Source organism: Cryptomeria japonica, chromosome 11 (assembly GCF_030272615.1).
Source record: "Cryptomeria japonica chromosome 11, Sugi_1.0, whole genome shotgun sequence".
Lineage (NCBI taxonomy): Eukaryota > Viridiplantae > Streptophyta > Pinopsida > Cupressales > Cupressaceae > Cryptomeria > Cryptomeria japonica.
Genome location: NC_081415.1, coordinates 51,498,199 through 51,510,376, shown reverse-complemented (window position 1 = coordinate 51,510,376; position 12,178 = coordinate 51,498,199).

Sequence of the window (12,178 nt, the reverse complement as noted above, 5' to 3'; positions counted from 1 at the left end):
ATGTAGATTTGTTTCCTTCTCCCGAAAGCAAATATGTTACTTCATCCCATGCAGCTGATTTTGGACGCCAGCTTGTTGTTCCTCAGAGTCAGAGTGATCAGCTGCAGGTCTTAGAGGATAAGGTTGACTCAGCCTTATATTGTTTTTACTGCACAGATTCATCTATTGAGTACCTTCTTGAGAGTCTTGAGTTTCGAGAGGGTCCGTTTGGAGCCACCAAGGATACTCTCATTCGAGATTCTCTCGCCATCAGGCGTGGTGTGGGAGTAATTGTAGATACTATGACTACAATGCTTTCTGATAGAGATTTTGTGATTGGGTTTGCAGAGAAGGATACCACAGCCCCTACCCAAGTAGCTATTCAAGATCAGAGGTTGGAATCGTCTCTTGATTCCAATATTGTTAGAGATGAGCCCTTGATCGAGGTTGGAGCGTTTTATTGCAACTTTGCAGTGACGAACGCTCATCATTTTCCTTTTGATCCACACGTGGATGACCTGATGATGCATAGGTGTGGATTGGCTCAGGGATTATATCATCCCTTGTGGGATGGAGAGTTACCATTTTCAGTAGATGGAACTAGCAGTTGCAAGTACCCGACTCAATTGATTGTTGGTGGCTACTTGCTCGAGCAGTGTTCAGTTTTTCATCATGCTAATGTGTATCCGGTGGAGATTGTTACTCCTATAACACAAAGGCTATCTTTGGATACATGGCTTCAGAGAGACTATGGTGACAATGGGCATGATGGTTTAGTTGGATATCACATCCATGAGGGTTTAGTAGAGGTTGTGGAGAGATGTTGCGTAGCAAATGTTTCTAGGTACTCCTATCTTCATAGTACAGATGGATGTGTGTATAGATTGCACTGGGATCTAGGTGATGACAGAGTTAGTGTTGCAGTTTGGATAGGTCCCATGGGTTGGCTTCACCACATCTCGCATGGTGAAGTGGCGATCAATGTTGAGCAGCGAAAGTCTGTGGGAGGTTTACATGGCAGATTTCTACCCTAGATTTGGAATCCAGGTATACTATGTGGGACACTAGCGAGTATGTTGAGGGATCCTTTGTGTGCATCCGAGTTCCGGTTGGTGTTCCCTAGTAGGTTTCATTGCATGTACATGGTGTGCATCGTTGGTGACTTCATTTTAGGTTCTCATGTACATGATTTGTCTCAGATGCATAGTTCAGTTGCGCATGTGTTAGATGATATGTTTGGCAACTTATCTTGCACAGTTTTGGGAAGCAAACATTGTCAGTTTTCAGAGTTGCTTCCACTTGATGTTCATGTTCTTGTGACACCTGCTGTTGAGGTTGATTTAGTTTGGCAGGTCTTGTTAGTTGTGCCCTTGGTGTGGGCATTACAGGAGTTGGTTGGTAATACCAGGGACATTACACAGGTCTTCATTTGGGATCTAGGTGGAGGAGTTTATTTGCAGTTGATATTGCTTGGGGACAAGCAATTTCAGGAGGGGCGGACTGTAATGTCCCCATTTTAGCAGACATGGTTTTTGGGTGATTAGCCTATCATCCTGACCCTCGTAGGCTAATGAGTATGGATAGAGGGTCTCCCGAGGCTTGTATCGTCCCCAGAGTTCAGTGTGTTTCGATCTGGCTTTCGTTTGGTATCATTTGGACTTCATTTGCTGTACTTACTATTTATAGTAAGTTTGAGATGTTAGAGATGGACCCCTTCTATTTTTAGTAAAGGGGTATGGTCATATGCAACTTCATCATGTCAGCTCCCAGCTCAGACAGCGTTCAAAAATGTTGAGTATTAATGGAGATATTAATGTTTATTTAGTTTAAATAAACATTAATGTTTTGAGCTTATATTATTAAGTTATAATATAATTTTATATTATAACTTAAGGGTCCAAGTATCATTAAAGGGGACCATTTAATTAATTAATTGTGGCTCTTTTACCAAGGTGAAATATTAAATGACAAAGTGAAAATATTATATCATTAAATGTCATTTAATATCATTAATTGATTTAATGCCTTATTGGAGAAAATCGAACCTTCATGGGAAATATATATAAGGCTTTTGAAAAGAAGAGAAGGGGGATTGATCATTGTTATTTTTTATGAGAAGACTTGTCTCTTGGCTTTGGAGAAGAAGGTGGAGTTTCTGCAGCTTGTCCAGAGTATCGGCATTGGAGAAAGTGAAGACTTCATTGCATCAGCAATCTGAGGGTGTGAGATATTCATCTGAAGTTGCTCCTAGGGTTGGCTTCATCCAGAAGTTGACATTGTGCTGATTGGAGATTTATTTTCAGATTTATTGGCATCGCTGAGGGCATATGTATATGGCAGACTGAGAACATCATACAGAGGGTTTATTTGCTGCTACAGTGTTGCGCTACAGTAAACACTACAGTACCTTGCCAATTTTGTGGTCTTTGAGGAGACCAAATTGGAGATGTTTGTTCAGATTTATGATGAAGATTGAATAAGGAGTCTTTGGATGCTTCTTCTACATTCTGCAAACCCCTGTAGCCGCCTTCATCACCTACAGATTGGGGTCGATTGATATTTCAGGTGACATTCAACATTGATCAGCCACTTAGCTTTCATGCCAACTGTTTGCTTAAATGCCTAATGGTTGTAGGTGTACTTTGGGATGCATGACAAGTGTTTGTCTTAATGTCTACTAGCAGTACTAGTTAATTTCAGTCATTCCATGTGTGTGTAAGGTCTAAAACAGCTAGCATATCATTTCTATAACAACTTTGCATTGTTAGAAGCTTTCCATAACTTCATTTGCAGCCTACAAACCCAAAGAAGACAGATAAAGAATTCACTACATCGGCTTCAAACATTGTATGCCAAGTGTTTGACAATATTCTTTGGGGTTCAAATAAGCGAAACAGGGTCAGATTAGCCAAGGGATATTACACTATCTATGCAGCATCATCATCAACTTGTGCTAGCTCCTTTGGCTCTAAATGAAAATCCCATCAAATTATTAGTCTACTTGCATGTAAGTATGTTGCAATCGATGTGATGCAAAGTGTTATATAAAACTACAAGCTTCTTCACCCTTCTCGAGGTAACCCTATTCCTCTTAATAGAGTGGATAAAGCTATAAATAAGTACACTAATTCTTTTCTGCAGCAAAAGAACTAGAAACCTTAGATAACAATTGAATGGCTAGTGTGTTTGTCAATGAAGAAGGCCCATTCAAAGTCCACCATAGAATTGGGTCCTCCTATGCCATAGTCTCCCTATCCAACTTGGCCTCTTCTAAATATCCCCTTAAGAGTGACAAATTTTGACCACTTAGTACAAATGATGCTGACATCTGCAGAACTATACATCTTCTTAGTAGCCTTCATGAACCATGCCTTCAAATCAGCATCTTGTATAGGAGTAACTCTTACACGCCTTTGCACAAAACCACTTCAAGTTCAATGCATAGAAAGCCATGTGCAAGGAGTGTTGAGCTTCTCCCTCTCATAAAGGAATGAATGAATATGTTCATTGTAGAACTGCAATGTGGGGTCTTGCTCTTCTACAATGGCCTAAATTTGCCCAAGCATATTGTAATTCACTAATATATCTCTCCAAGACTAAGTGCATTGGCATTCTCATATGTAATGATTTTTAAGAATGGAGTAATGAGGGAGAAAATGTATTTCGCATCAGCACAAAAAATGTCACTCTATGCCACCTCATTCACTCTAACTTGGAATCAAGCCATTGATTCCACTCTATTGTCATGATGATTAGTTGCAACGCCTCTTGCAACTCAAGCATCCTCTCCAAGAGAATGAAGTACAATGCATATCTAGTCTCTACAAGTCTCAAAATTTCCTTATTGGAGGTCTTGAAAAGTGCATGTAAAGTGTGGTGGTTGCAAATATGCATCTACACATCTTTAGCATAATTAACAACCTCTTTGAACTAACTAATTTTGCCCATATTCTTGAGTGCATTATACATGGCATGCACAGAAAGCATCCATCAAATATGTTTGTAGGCTGTCTCAATCAACTTCCTTGCAACTCTGTACATGGGTAGCTACTATTACTACTTTCACCACATTCTCTAGTCCAACCTCAATCCATGACCATGTTGCATAGCCTTCATTTCCTCAATTCAAATATCAATCTAAGATTGTTGTCTTCTTTGTCTCCCTTCCTAGCACATATGATGGTTTTGTTATTATCTTTGCCACAGCCTCCTTATAATAAGGAGAAAGAGCCACATGGAATTGAATGCCATTGGCAAAGAACTTGTCAATGGCATCATCTGCCTCATCCTTATTTTGCACATTGAATAACTTGGCCATGGTATTTCCAGCATCAATACTACTAGTTATTCTACATTTCCCCTTAGGCTCTATTGCCTTCGAACAAGAGGGGAAATAAATATGATTACTGAAAAGTACTAATACTAGTAGGAGTAGGAACCTTTAATGGCATAGTAGTAGTTGCAGCTGCATTTTCTTCAACACAGCCCCACAATTTATTTATTCCGGCCCTTTGTTTAAGTGACAAGATGCCACATCATTGTGCCTTTTCTAAGCATGCAAAGGCAGTGTGCATTAACTCTAGTAATGCTACCTTAATTTTAAGGTCATGAAAATGGCACTTCCATAGCCTAGTGCCCCCTGATACCCCAAGTTTTGATTGCAATTTCATTGCAAATCATTTTAAGGGAGACTTTTTAAACATGCAGCCCTTGGAAAAAATTTCTACCAGCGTGTAAGGGCAATTAAAAAGTGCACTTCCAATAGAACTAGTTGCCTCAGCCCATCCCACATCTGTACTCATACTCTTGAATTCAACCCCCATGGGCTATGATTGACCCTCTTCATCATTTATGCTGTGAGAACTGAAGTAAAATTCATTGTGATACTTGAAAAAGAACAAAAAAAATTATGGTTTAAATTTTAAACCATACATATGCCACAATGCATGGGCACATGACCCAAAGATTTTCTTTTTTCATTTCTTATTTTGGATTACACAAAGCACAGTAGCAAAGGATACACAAAAATAGGAAGCTTTGTTCCTCAACCCTCATCAAATGAAGAATTCACTTTTGTTTTTCTTACTTCAGGTTGCACAAAGTGCAAAAGCAAAGGATATCCAAAAGGCAAAATCCTAATTGATGTTAATCAGCTATTTATACAAAATTTCAAAACATAAATTTAAAGATATTGTAATCAATAAATTAAAAAACCTAAATAAGCCTGTTTTAATGTAAAGTGAAACTTAAACCCCTAAATGTTATTTTTACGGTTATCTAACTACTGTTTTCAATAAAAAAAGCAGTTCAACAACCCTAAGAAAAACATTTTATTACCATATGTGATTCTATGAACAATTTATTGTATATCTAAATTTAAAAAAACAAACAGTCACGTAGTCATTAATTCATGTTTAGCCATTAGAAATTAAAAATAAAAATGCAAATCCCAAAAGATGGAAGGGCCGTATCTTACCTCAAAGGATTGAGGGCACGACAAATGTATCAAATTTGAAATTTCAACACATGGCACTTGCTCTTCCTCTTACTATTGTTCTCCCTCTTGCTAATGCTCTCACTCTTGCAGCCTTCATTGCTCTCACTCATGCTATTCAGCAGTTGCATTTGTAGCCATGTTTAAAGCTTTCAAGCTTTGATAGTGATTTGGAGTGAGGGTGCGAAGTTCATTTATGACTTTTTCTAAGTTCTCAAAGTGTGGGTGGGGCACTGTTGACGTGTATTTTGTACACCATCATACACAGAATAAAATACCTAAAGGCATCTTATCCTCTCTTGAATAAAGTCTCTAACTGCTGAAGATTCGCATGAAGGATCAGTTAGGATGACTCCAATGTTCTGGTTAGTAGGGTCTCTACGTGTGGATAAGCTCCAGCGGTATGATGTGATTTGTTGTGTTCTTAAGGGGCCTTACACTCCGAAAGTCTTACTAAACTAAAGAAGGTTTCAAAAAATAACAAAAGGATAGGGTTTACAAGAGATCTAATCTATTCTAACCCTAAGAATGACTTCATGTAGACAAGACTTGGCAAGATTCTACCAACTTCAATTTCACCATAAAATAACAACTTAATTGAAATTGGTGCGATCTTCTAAGGTAACAAATGATTTTCAATGCATCAAAGATCAAAGACACTACCACGAAGGTACATATCCAAGATACAATAATGATTGAAGGTTAAGTGATTCAAATATCTCCAGTCGACCACGCAAGGCGTTCCTACAATCAGCAAGAAGCTAGTGGTTTGGATTACGAATCCTACCAAAGATCAAGTCTCACACTATGTCCTTCAAATTAACACACTACTTTGATTGAGCATGATTCAAATGAATTGAACAACCATGAAGATAACCAAGAAAGTTGCAACAAAACACCATAACTTCAATATTTCATTGATTTCAAAGTCATCATGTACAACAATTGCTTGAATTCCTTTCCTCAAACTCAATCTTGCTACAAAAATAAATTGCTTCTAAACTCTATTCTCTCTAATACATCAAACTCTCTCTCTAATCTCTTAACTATCTCTATTACAAATGAAATGAAAATGAGGGTATAAATAGCATCCTCAATTACAATGAATGGTCCAGATTGAAAGCAGATCAACGGTCAAGATCATGACACCTAAACCCTAATTAGGGTTTGTTACAAATGACCTCCTTTTTACTGAACAATATTAAATGCATAGCCAAATATTAAATTCGGCACAAAAACCTAGGAGACATAAACCAACGACAATTAAGGTGCCATGTCATCTATAACAACCTCTCATCTAGAATCTTATTCCCTTTCCAATGTTCCTTTTTAGCATATGTAATGAATCTTGATACGATTCCTTCAATCTCAGCAATTGGAATCTCGAGAAGATTCTTCATACTTTCTTCCAAGTGGATGACCTGATCGAATGCATCTAGAAGAGCTGCGTCCCAAATAGATTCAAGTTCCTTTGTTCTTTCAATCAGGAGCATGGTGGCAAACATCTGATCATATTGCTCGTCTGTGATATTAGTGTCCTTGCAAAAGATGACCTTGATTCTATCCTCTAATTCCTGCATATCCACATCTGTCTCGACCTCGATCCTTCTGCCAAGAATGGTACGAAGTACCTCAAATACTCTGTCCTGGATCGGATTGATCACCTCCTCAACTTGGCTACATCTAGTACTGATGTCCTCAAAGAAAACACTCTTCATATGGAGTAAGGTTGACCACTGAAGCAAACTGTGAGATCCTCCATCCATGATCTTTTCTTGCGCTAAGACCTTCCTTGATGTGTGTCTAATTACTTTCAAGACAGGAATGATAACATCTTTGGTATGAGCAAATGCGGCTACTGTTATCATCAAATTGTGGATTATCTCAAGAACCTGGATAGCTTGATGAATAGTCTTCATCATCCTTGTTACAAATTCTACGGCAACTGTATGAGATTTATCCATCCAAGTACTCGTACGCTGGACCATATTGCTGAATCTTTCTGCCTCATTAATTGATTGAAGGGGAAGTGCCTGCACTGGTGATCTAGCTGGATCCTGACGTCCCAAAGGTTCATTGAGATGACTGAAATATGTCCTCCATGCACCGACCTCTCTCTCAAGCTTTCTATTCTTCTCCATTTCTTCTCTAAGCTTGTCTTTCAATGCCTCAAATGAATCGGTGGCATCATCTAGTGTCTGCTCAGCTGTGGATGGTCCTAGCTCAAAAGTCTGTATATCATATTCCTCTGCTAGGATCTCACCTTCATATTTGTCTACTGCCGGTGTAGCTATTTGCAGTTTTCTGGATCCAGTCTCATCTCGAATCATCTTGGACATCTTGGTAGCCTTCCTCTTCTCTGTTATTTCGTGGGAACGTCCAACAAGGCTCTCTAAATCAATCACATTGTCTTCGTCCTCGATCACAATCACCTTTGTTAATCTTTCCTTCAACCAATCTGGAATGGCTGATCTTGTCTCTCTAACCTGAATCTCCTTATGCAATATTTCTTCTTCTCTGTGAGGAGATGTTACTTCGTCATTATTCTTGTCTTCATGTAACTCATAATCTTGGAGAGATCCACTTGGCGACCCTTGAGGTACCTGTCCTTCTTTATCATTCTGAACCATCGACTCCATAGATTCTTCCACTTGAAGTGTCCTCTTCTCTGGTCTAGAAGAAGTACCGGATGAATGATCTCGATTAGCCCCTTGCTTCTTCTTGGAAGATTCCCTCTTTTCTGGTCTTTCTTTCCTCTTCCAACCTCTTGGATGGAGATTGCCTTCACTTGCACTTCGAAGGTTACCTTCACCTGAATTTCTAGGATTAGGATTGCCTTCGCTTACACTAGCTCCACCTTCGGCTGGTTTCTCTTCCAAAGTGAAAGTCATAGTTATGCCTTGCTCTCTCAACTTCTGATGTTGTACGTCAACCCATCTGCGAGTACAAGACAAGACTGGAGCCATCAAAGCATCTAAATCCTCAACCTCGGGCTCATTCCAATCTAACCTTATTGATTTGCTTTCTCGATCATAGGATGATTGGACATGTCTGCCACTGTCCTGTGCTTGGTCGGCCACTCTGTAAATCCTGCATTTCCTGATGAAATCCAAAGGCAATCTAGAATGCATTTTTCGTTTCACTTCAAGATCATCTAAGAGATTCATCATAAAATCTTCAATTTGGTACTCATGCTTAAACTTCCTACCGACTGTCTCTTCTAAATATCCATGTGGATCAAAGCTTTCTCTCAAAGCAAAGGATGAAAAAGAATACAAGGCTAACTCCTTCTCTGCGTCATCCATAGCTAAAGCATTAGGACATACCTCGACTGAATTGCCCAAAATGATAGGTACTGGAACTCCATTCCCATGTCTGTGTCTGAATGCCTTCGCATAGGCTGCCAACTGTCTTGTTACTTCAAGTAACCCAATTCTGTTTGTCGGAAATCTCGGCAACATGTATGGAGGTAACGGACATCCATGTACTCTGATATAAGTAAACTTCGGAAATTGAATAAACCAAGCACCATACCTCTTTATTAATTCCTGTGCATCCTGAGATAATCTGTTGTGAATCCCACCTTGCAACGTCCTTGTGATGTTCATCGTGAAGGTATCATTAACTAGCTTGTAGTTGCTTCCTGGCGGATGATGCAAGTGGACATAGGAATCACAAACCCTGACCTCGCCGGGTCCTCTTCCAATCACTCCTCTGTGATGTAGTCCTGCATACTCGAAGCTCCTGATCAAGGCATAGATGACGTATGAACTCATGTGGAAGGACTTGGTAGCCTTGAGTCTCCTCAATTGTACGTCCAAGCAATGGCTAATCATTCTAGCCCAATGTATTGTTCCTTTCCCTCGAACGATCACCTGGATGAAGTAGAACATCCACTTCTCAAAATAGAAGGCGTGAGGGGCTCCTGTAACTCGGTTGAGCATTGTGATCAAATCTCTGTACTCCTCTTGGAAATCAATCCTGTGCGGTGTGTTCGGGATCTTGCTCAGGCGAGGACGACTCTTAAGTAAACAGTTCTTGTTGATGATGCTTAGACAAGCATCTGGATCATCCTCGTACATTGACCTGGCTCCTTCTATGCTCTTGTATATCATGTCTCTGTGCTCTGGAAGATGGAAAGCTTCACTTATAGCTTCCTCTGAAAGATAGGCCAAAGTGTTTCCTTCATTGGACACGATCGCTCTGGACTGAGGATCATAATGACGGGCACATTCAATCATCAACTCATGACACTGAACAGCTGGAGGGAAGCCGGCCGCCTTAATGATGCCACTCTCGATTATTCTCCGGGCGACAGGTGATGGCTTGCCAATGTAAGGGACCTCTCGAAACTTCTTCGTGCTGAAGTTACCCAAGTTGGTATCTCCAATGTTGCTCCACTCCGACACGATCTTCGTCTCCACTTCTTCGGTCTTCTGATCTTCTTTCATGAGAGCTGGACGACTGGTGGATGCTCCCGCCTTCGGGGTTGCCATACCTACACAACATTTCATAATGAGAAACTAGATCTTTCAATTCATAACATAGATTAGAGAATAAATTTTAGGAAACATCATGATAAGTCTTTGAGTTATCATTTCCTAAAAAACGATTGAGCTAGTGGAATTCAACAATTTCAAAATTCAAAATTTAAGCTATGACGATCAACAATTCAAAATTAAAACGATAAAACCATATCGCCATACCTCACTTGAGAGCTAACTCTAGAATGCAAAACAAATGGAATTCGCCTAGGCAAAATTAACATTAGAAGCCTTCAACGTGATCTTCAAACAAACATCCTTCTTATCAACTTCGCCACCCTTGGAGTCTTTGACGTATTCTTCAATGTCTTTCGCCTTAATTCAAACTTCACGTTCGCACTCCTTAGATGATGTTTACGCCTTCCTTTGATGAAATTCGCACCTTGAACACCACTCGCACCTCCTCTTGAATGATAATTTCGCACCACCTTTGGATACTCCAAATCGCACTTGAATGTGGATGATAAAATGATAATGTGAAAATGAAAATCTTCACCACCCTTTATAAGCGCTCACACCACAATTACCTTGAGGCCGACTTGGTAAAAATAAGGTAATTAAAACGATTTTTAAATAAATAATAAGGCTGACCTTTCAATCCAAGCGCTCCATTTGATTTTTTATTAATTAATAATTAATTAATTAATTAATTGCCATCATTTTTTAATTAACAAATTCGATTTTTTTACAAGGCAAAAATAATTAATTAATATTTAGCGCAAATTTTAAATGCTAATTTAATTGAATTTTTAAATTTATCGAATTTAGCATTTAAAATAAATTCAAAAAAATGTTTGCTTTGGCGCCAAAATTTGAAGATGAAAAATACAAACCTCATCGCCCTGGTCCCTGACTGAGGGACAGGAGCGATCTATCAACTTGGTCTTGATTCTTGCTTTTTGACGTTCAAAGTCTCCATCCTTACGTTGAAACTGGCGTTTTTGCTATGAATTTCGAACTTGGGTGACTTGACTTTGCGAATGAGTGCCTCTTGAGGTGATATCGCTCTGGTCCCTTGGAGAGGGACAGGAGCGATCCCTATGTTCTTACTTGAAATTCTTCGTTCTTGATTTTAACTCCTCGTTCATTGCCTTCCAAACGACGTTTTAAACCCTTTGTAACTTTGCTTTGACATGATCTTCGAAGGATAACAAGTATTTTAGCAAATATCGCCCTGGTCCCTTGGTGAGGGACAGGAGCGATCCTGGTGTTTCTCTCCTTGACCTTTGTAACTTCGAACTTCAATCTTCATTGTGAGGGATAAACAATGTTATTCTTTCATTCCACTCTCATTTCACTTGACTTCTACAAGGCATATTCATTATTTGGAAGATTATCGCCCCGGTCCCTTGATGAGGGACAGGAGCGATCTTAGTGCTCTAGCCAACATTCTTCGTACTTAACCTTTAACTTCTCGTTCATTGCCTTCCAAACGACGATCTTGATCTTGTGCGACCTTGTTTTGACATGCTTTTGAAGGAAAATGAAGGATCTTGTGAGAATCGCCCTGGTCCTTGCCTGAAGGACAGGAGCGATATAGTTTCCTTGGCTCAATTGATAATCTTTCGACGTTTGAAACCTTTGTATATCATCCTCTTAAGACACCTTAGACCTTTTACCACCTCACACAACCTTGACTTAACGTGATTTTTGAGAGATTTGGCCAATATGGTAAATATCGCTCTGGTCCCTGACTGAGGGACAGGAGCGAACTTCAATGTCCTGGGCTCATGCTTGCTTTTAACAACTTGCCATTACTTTCATCGTGTAAAATGAAGTCCTTTGATCCTTCTTGGTCGCTTATTACTCGTTAAACTTTCAAACTCTAGGCCTTTATGAAAATTTCGCTCTGGTCCCTGCCTGAGGGACAGGAGCGAACTGGGTGTCTTGGTGTAATTCCTTCAACATTGGCGACTTTGGATACTTCGTTCTTCATTGAGATGCCTTAAAACGTCCTCACCACCTTGTACTTCGTCTTGGAGTGTCTTGAACTTGGAGGAAAGGCAATATAACCATCATATCGCCCTGGTCCCTGACTGAGGGACAGGAGCGATCTTGCTTTTGTAGGCTTCATCTCACTTTGCTAACTTCAAAAATTATCTTCAATGGTCTTGTAGTGCTCTGTTTCACTCATCCATGCCTTGGAATTTGCTCTTACTTG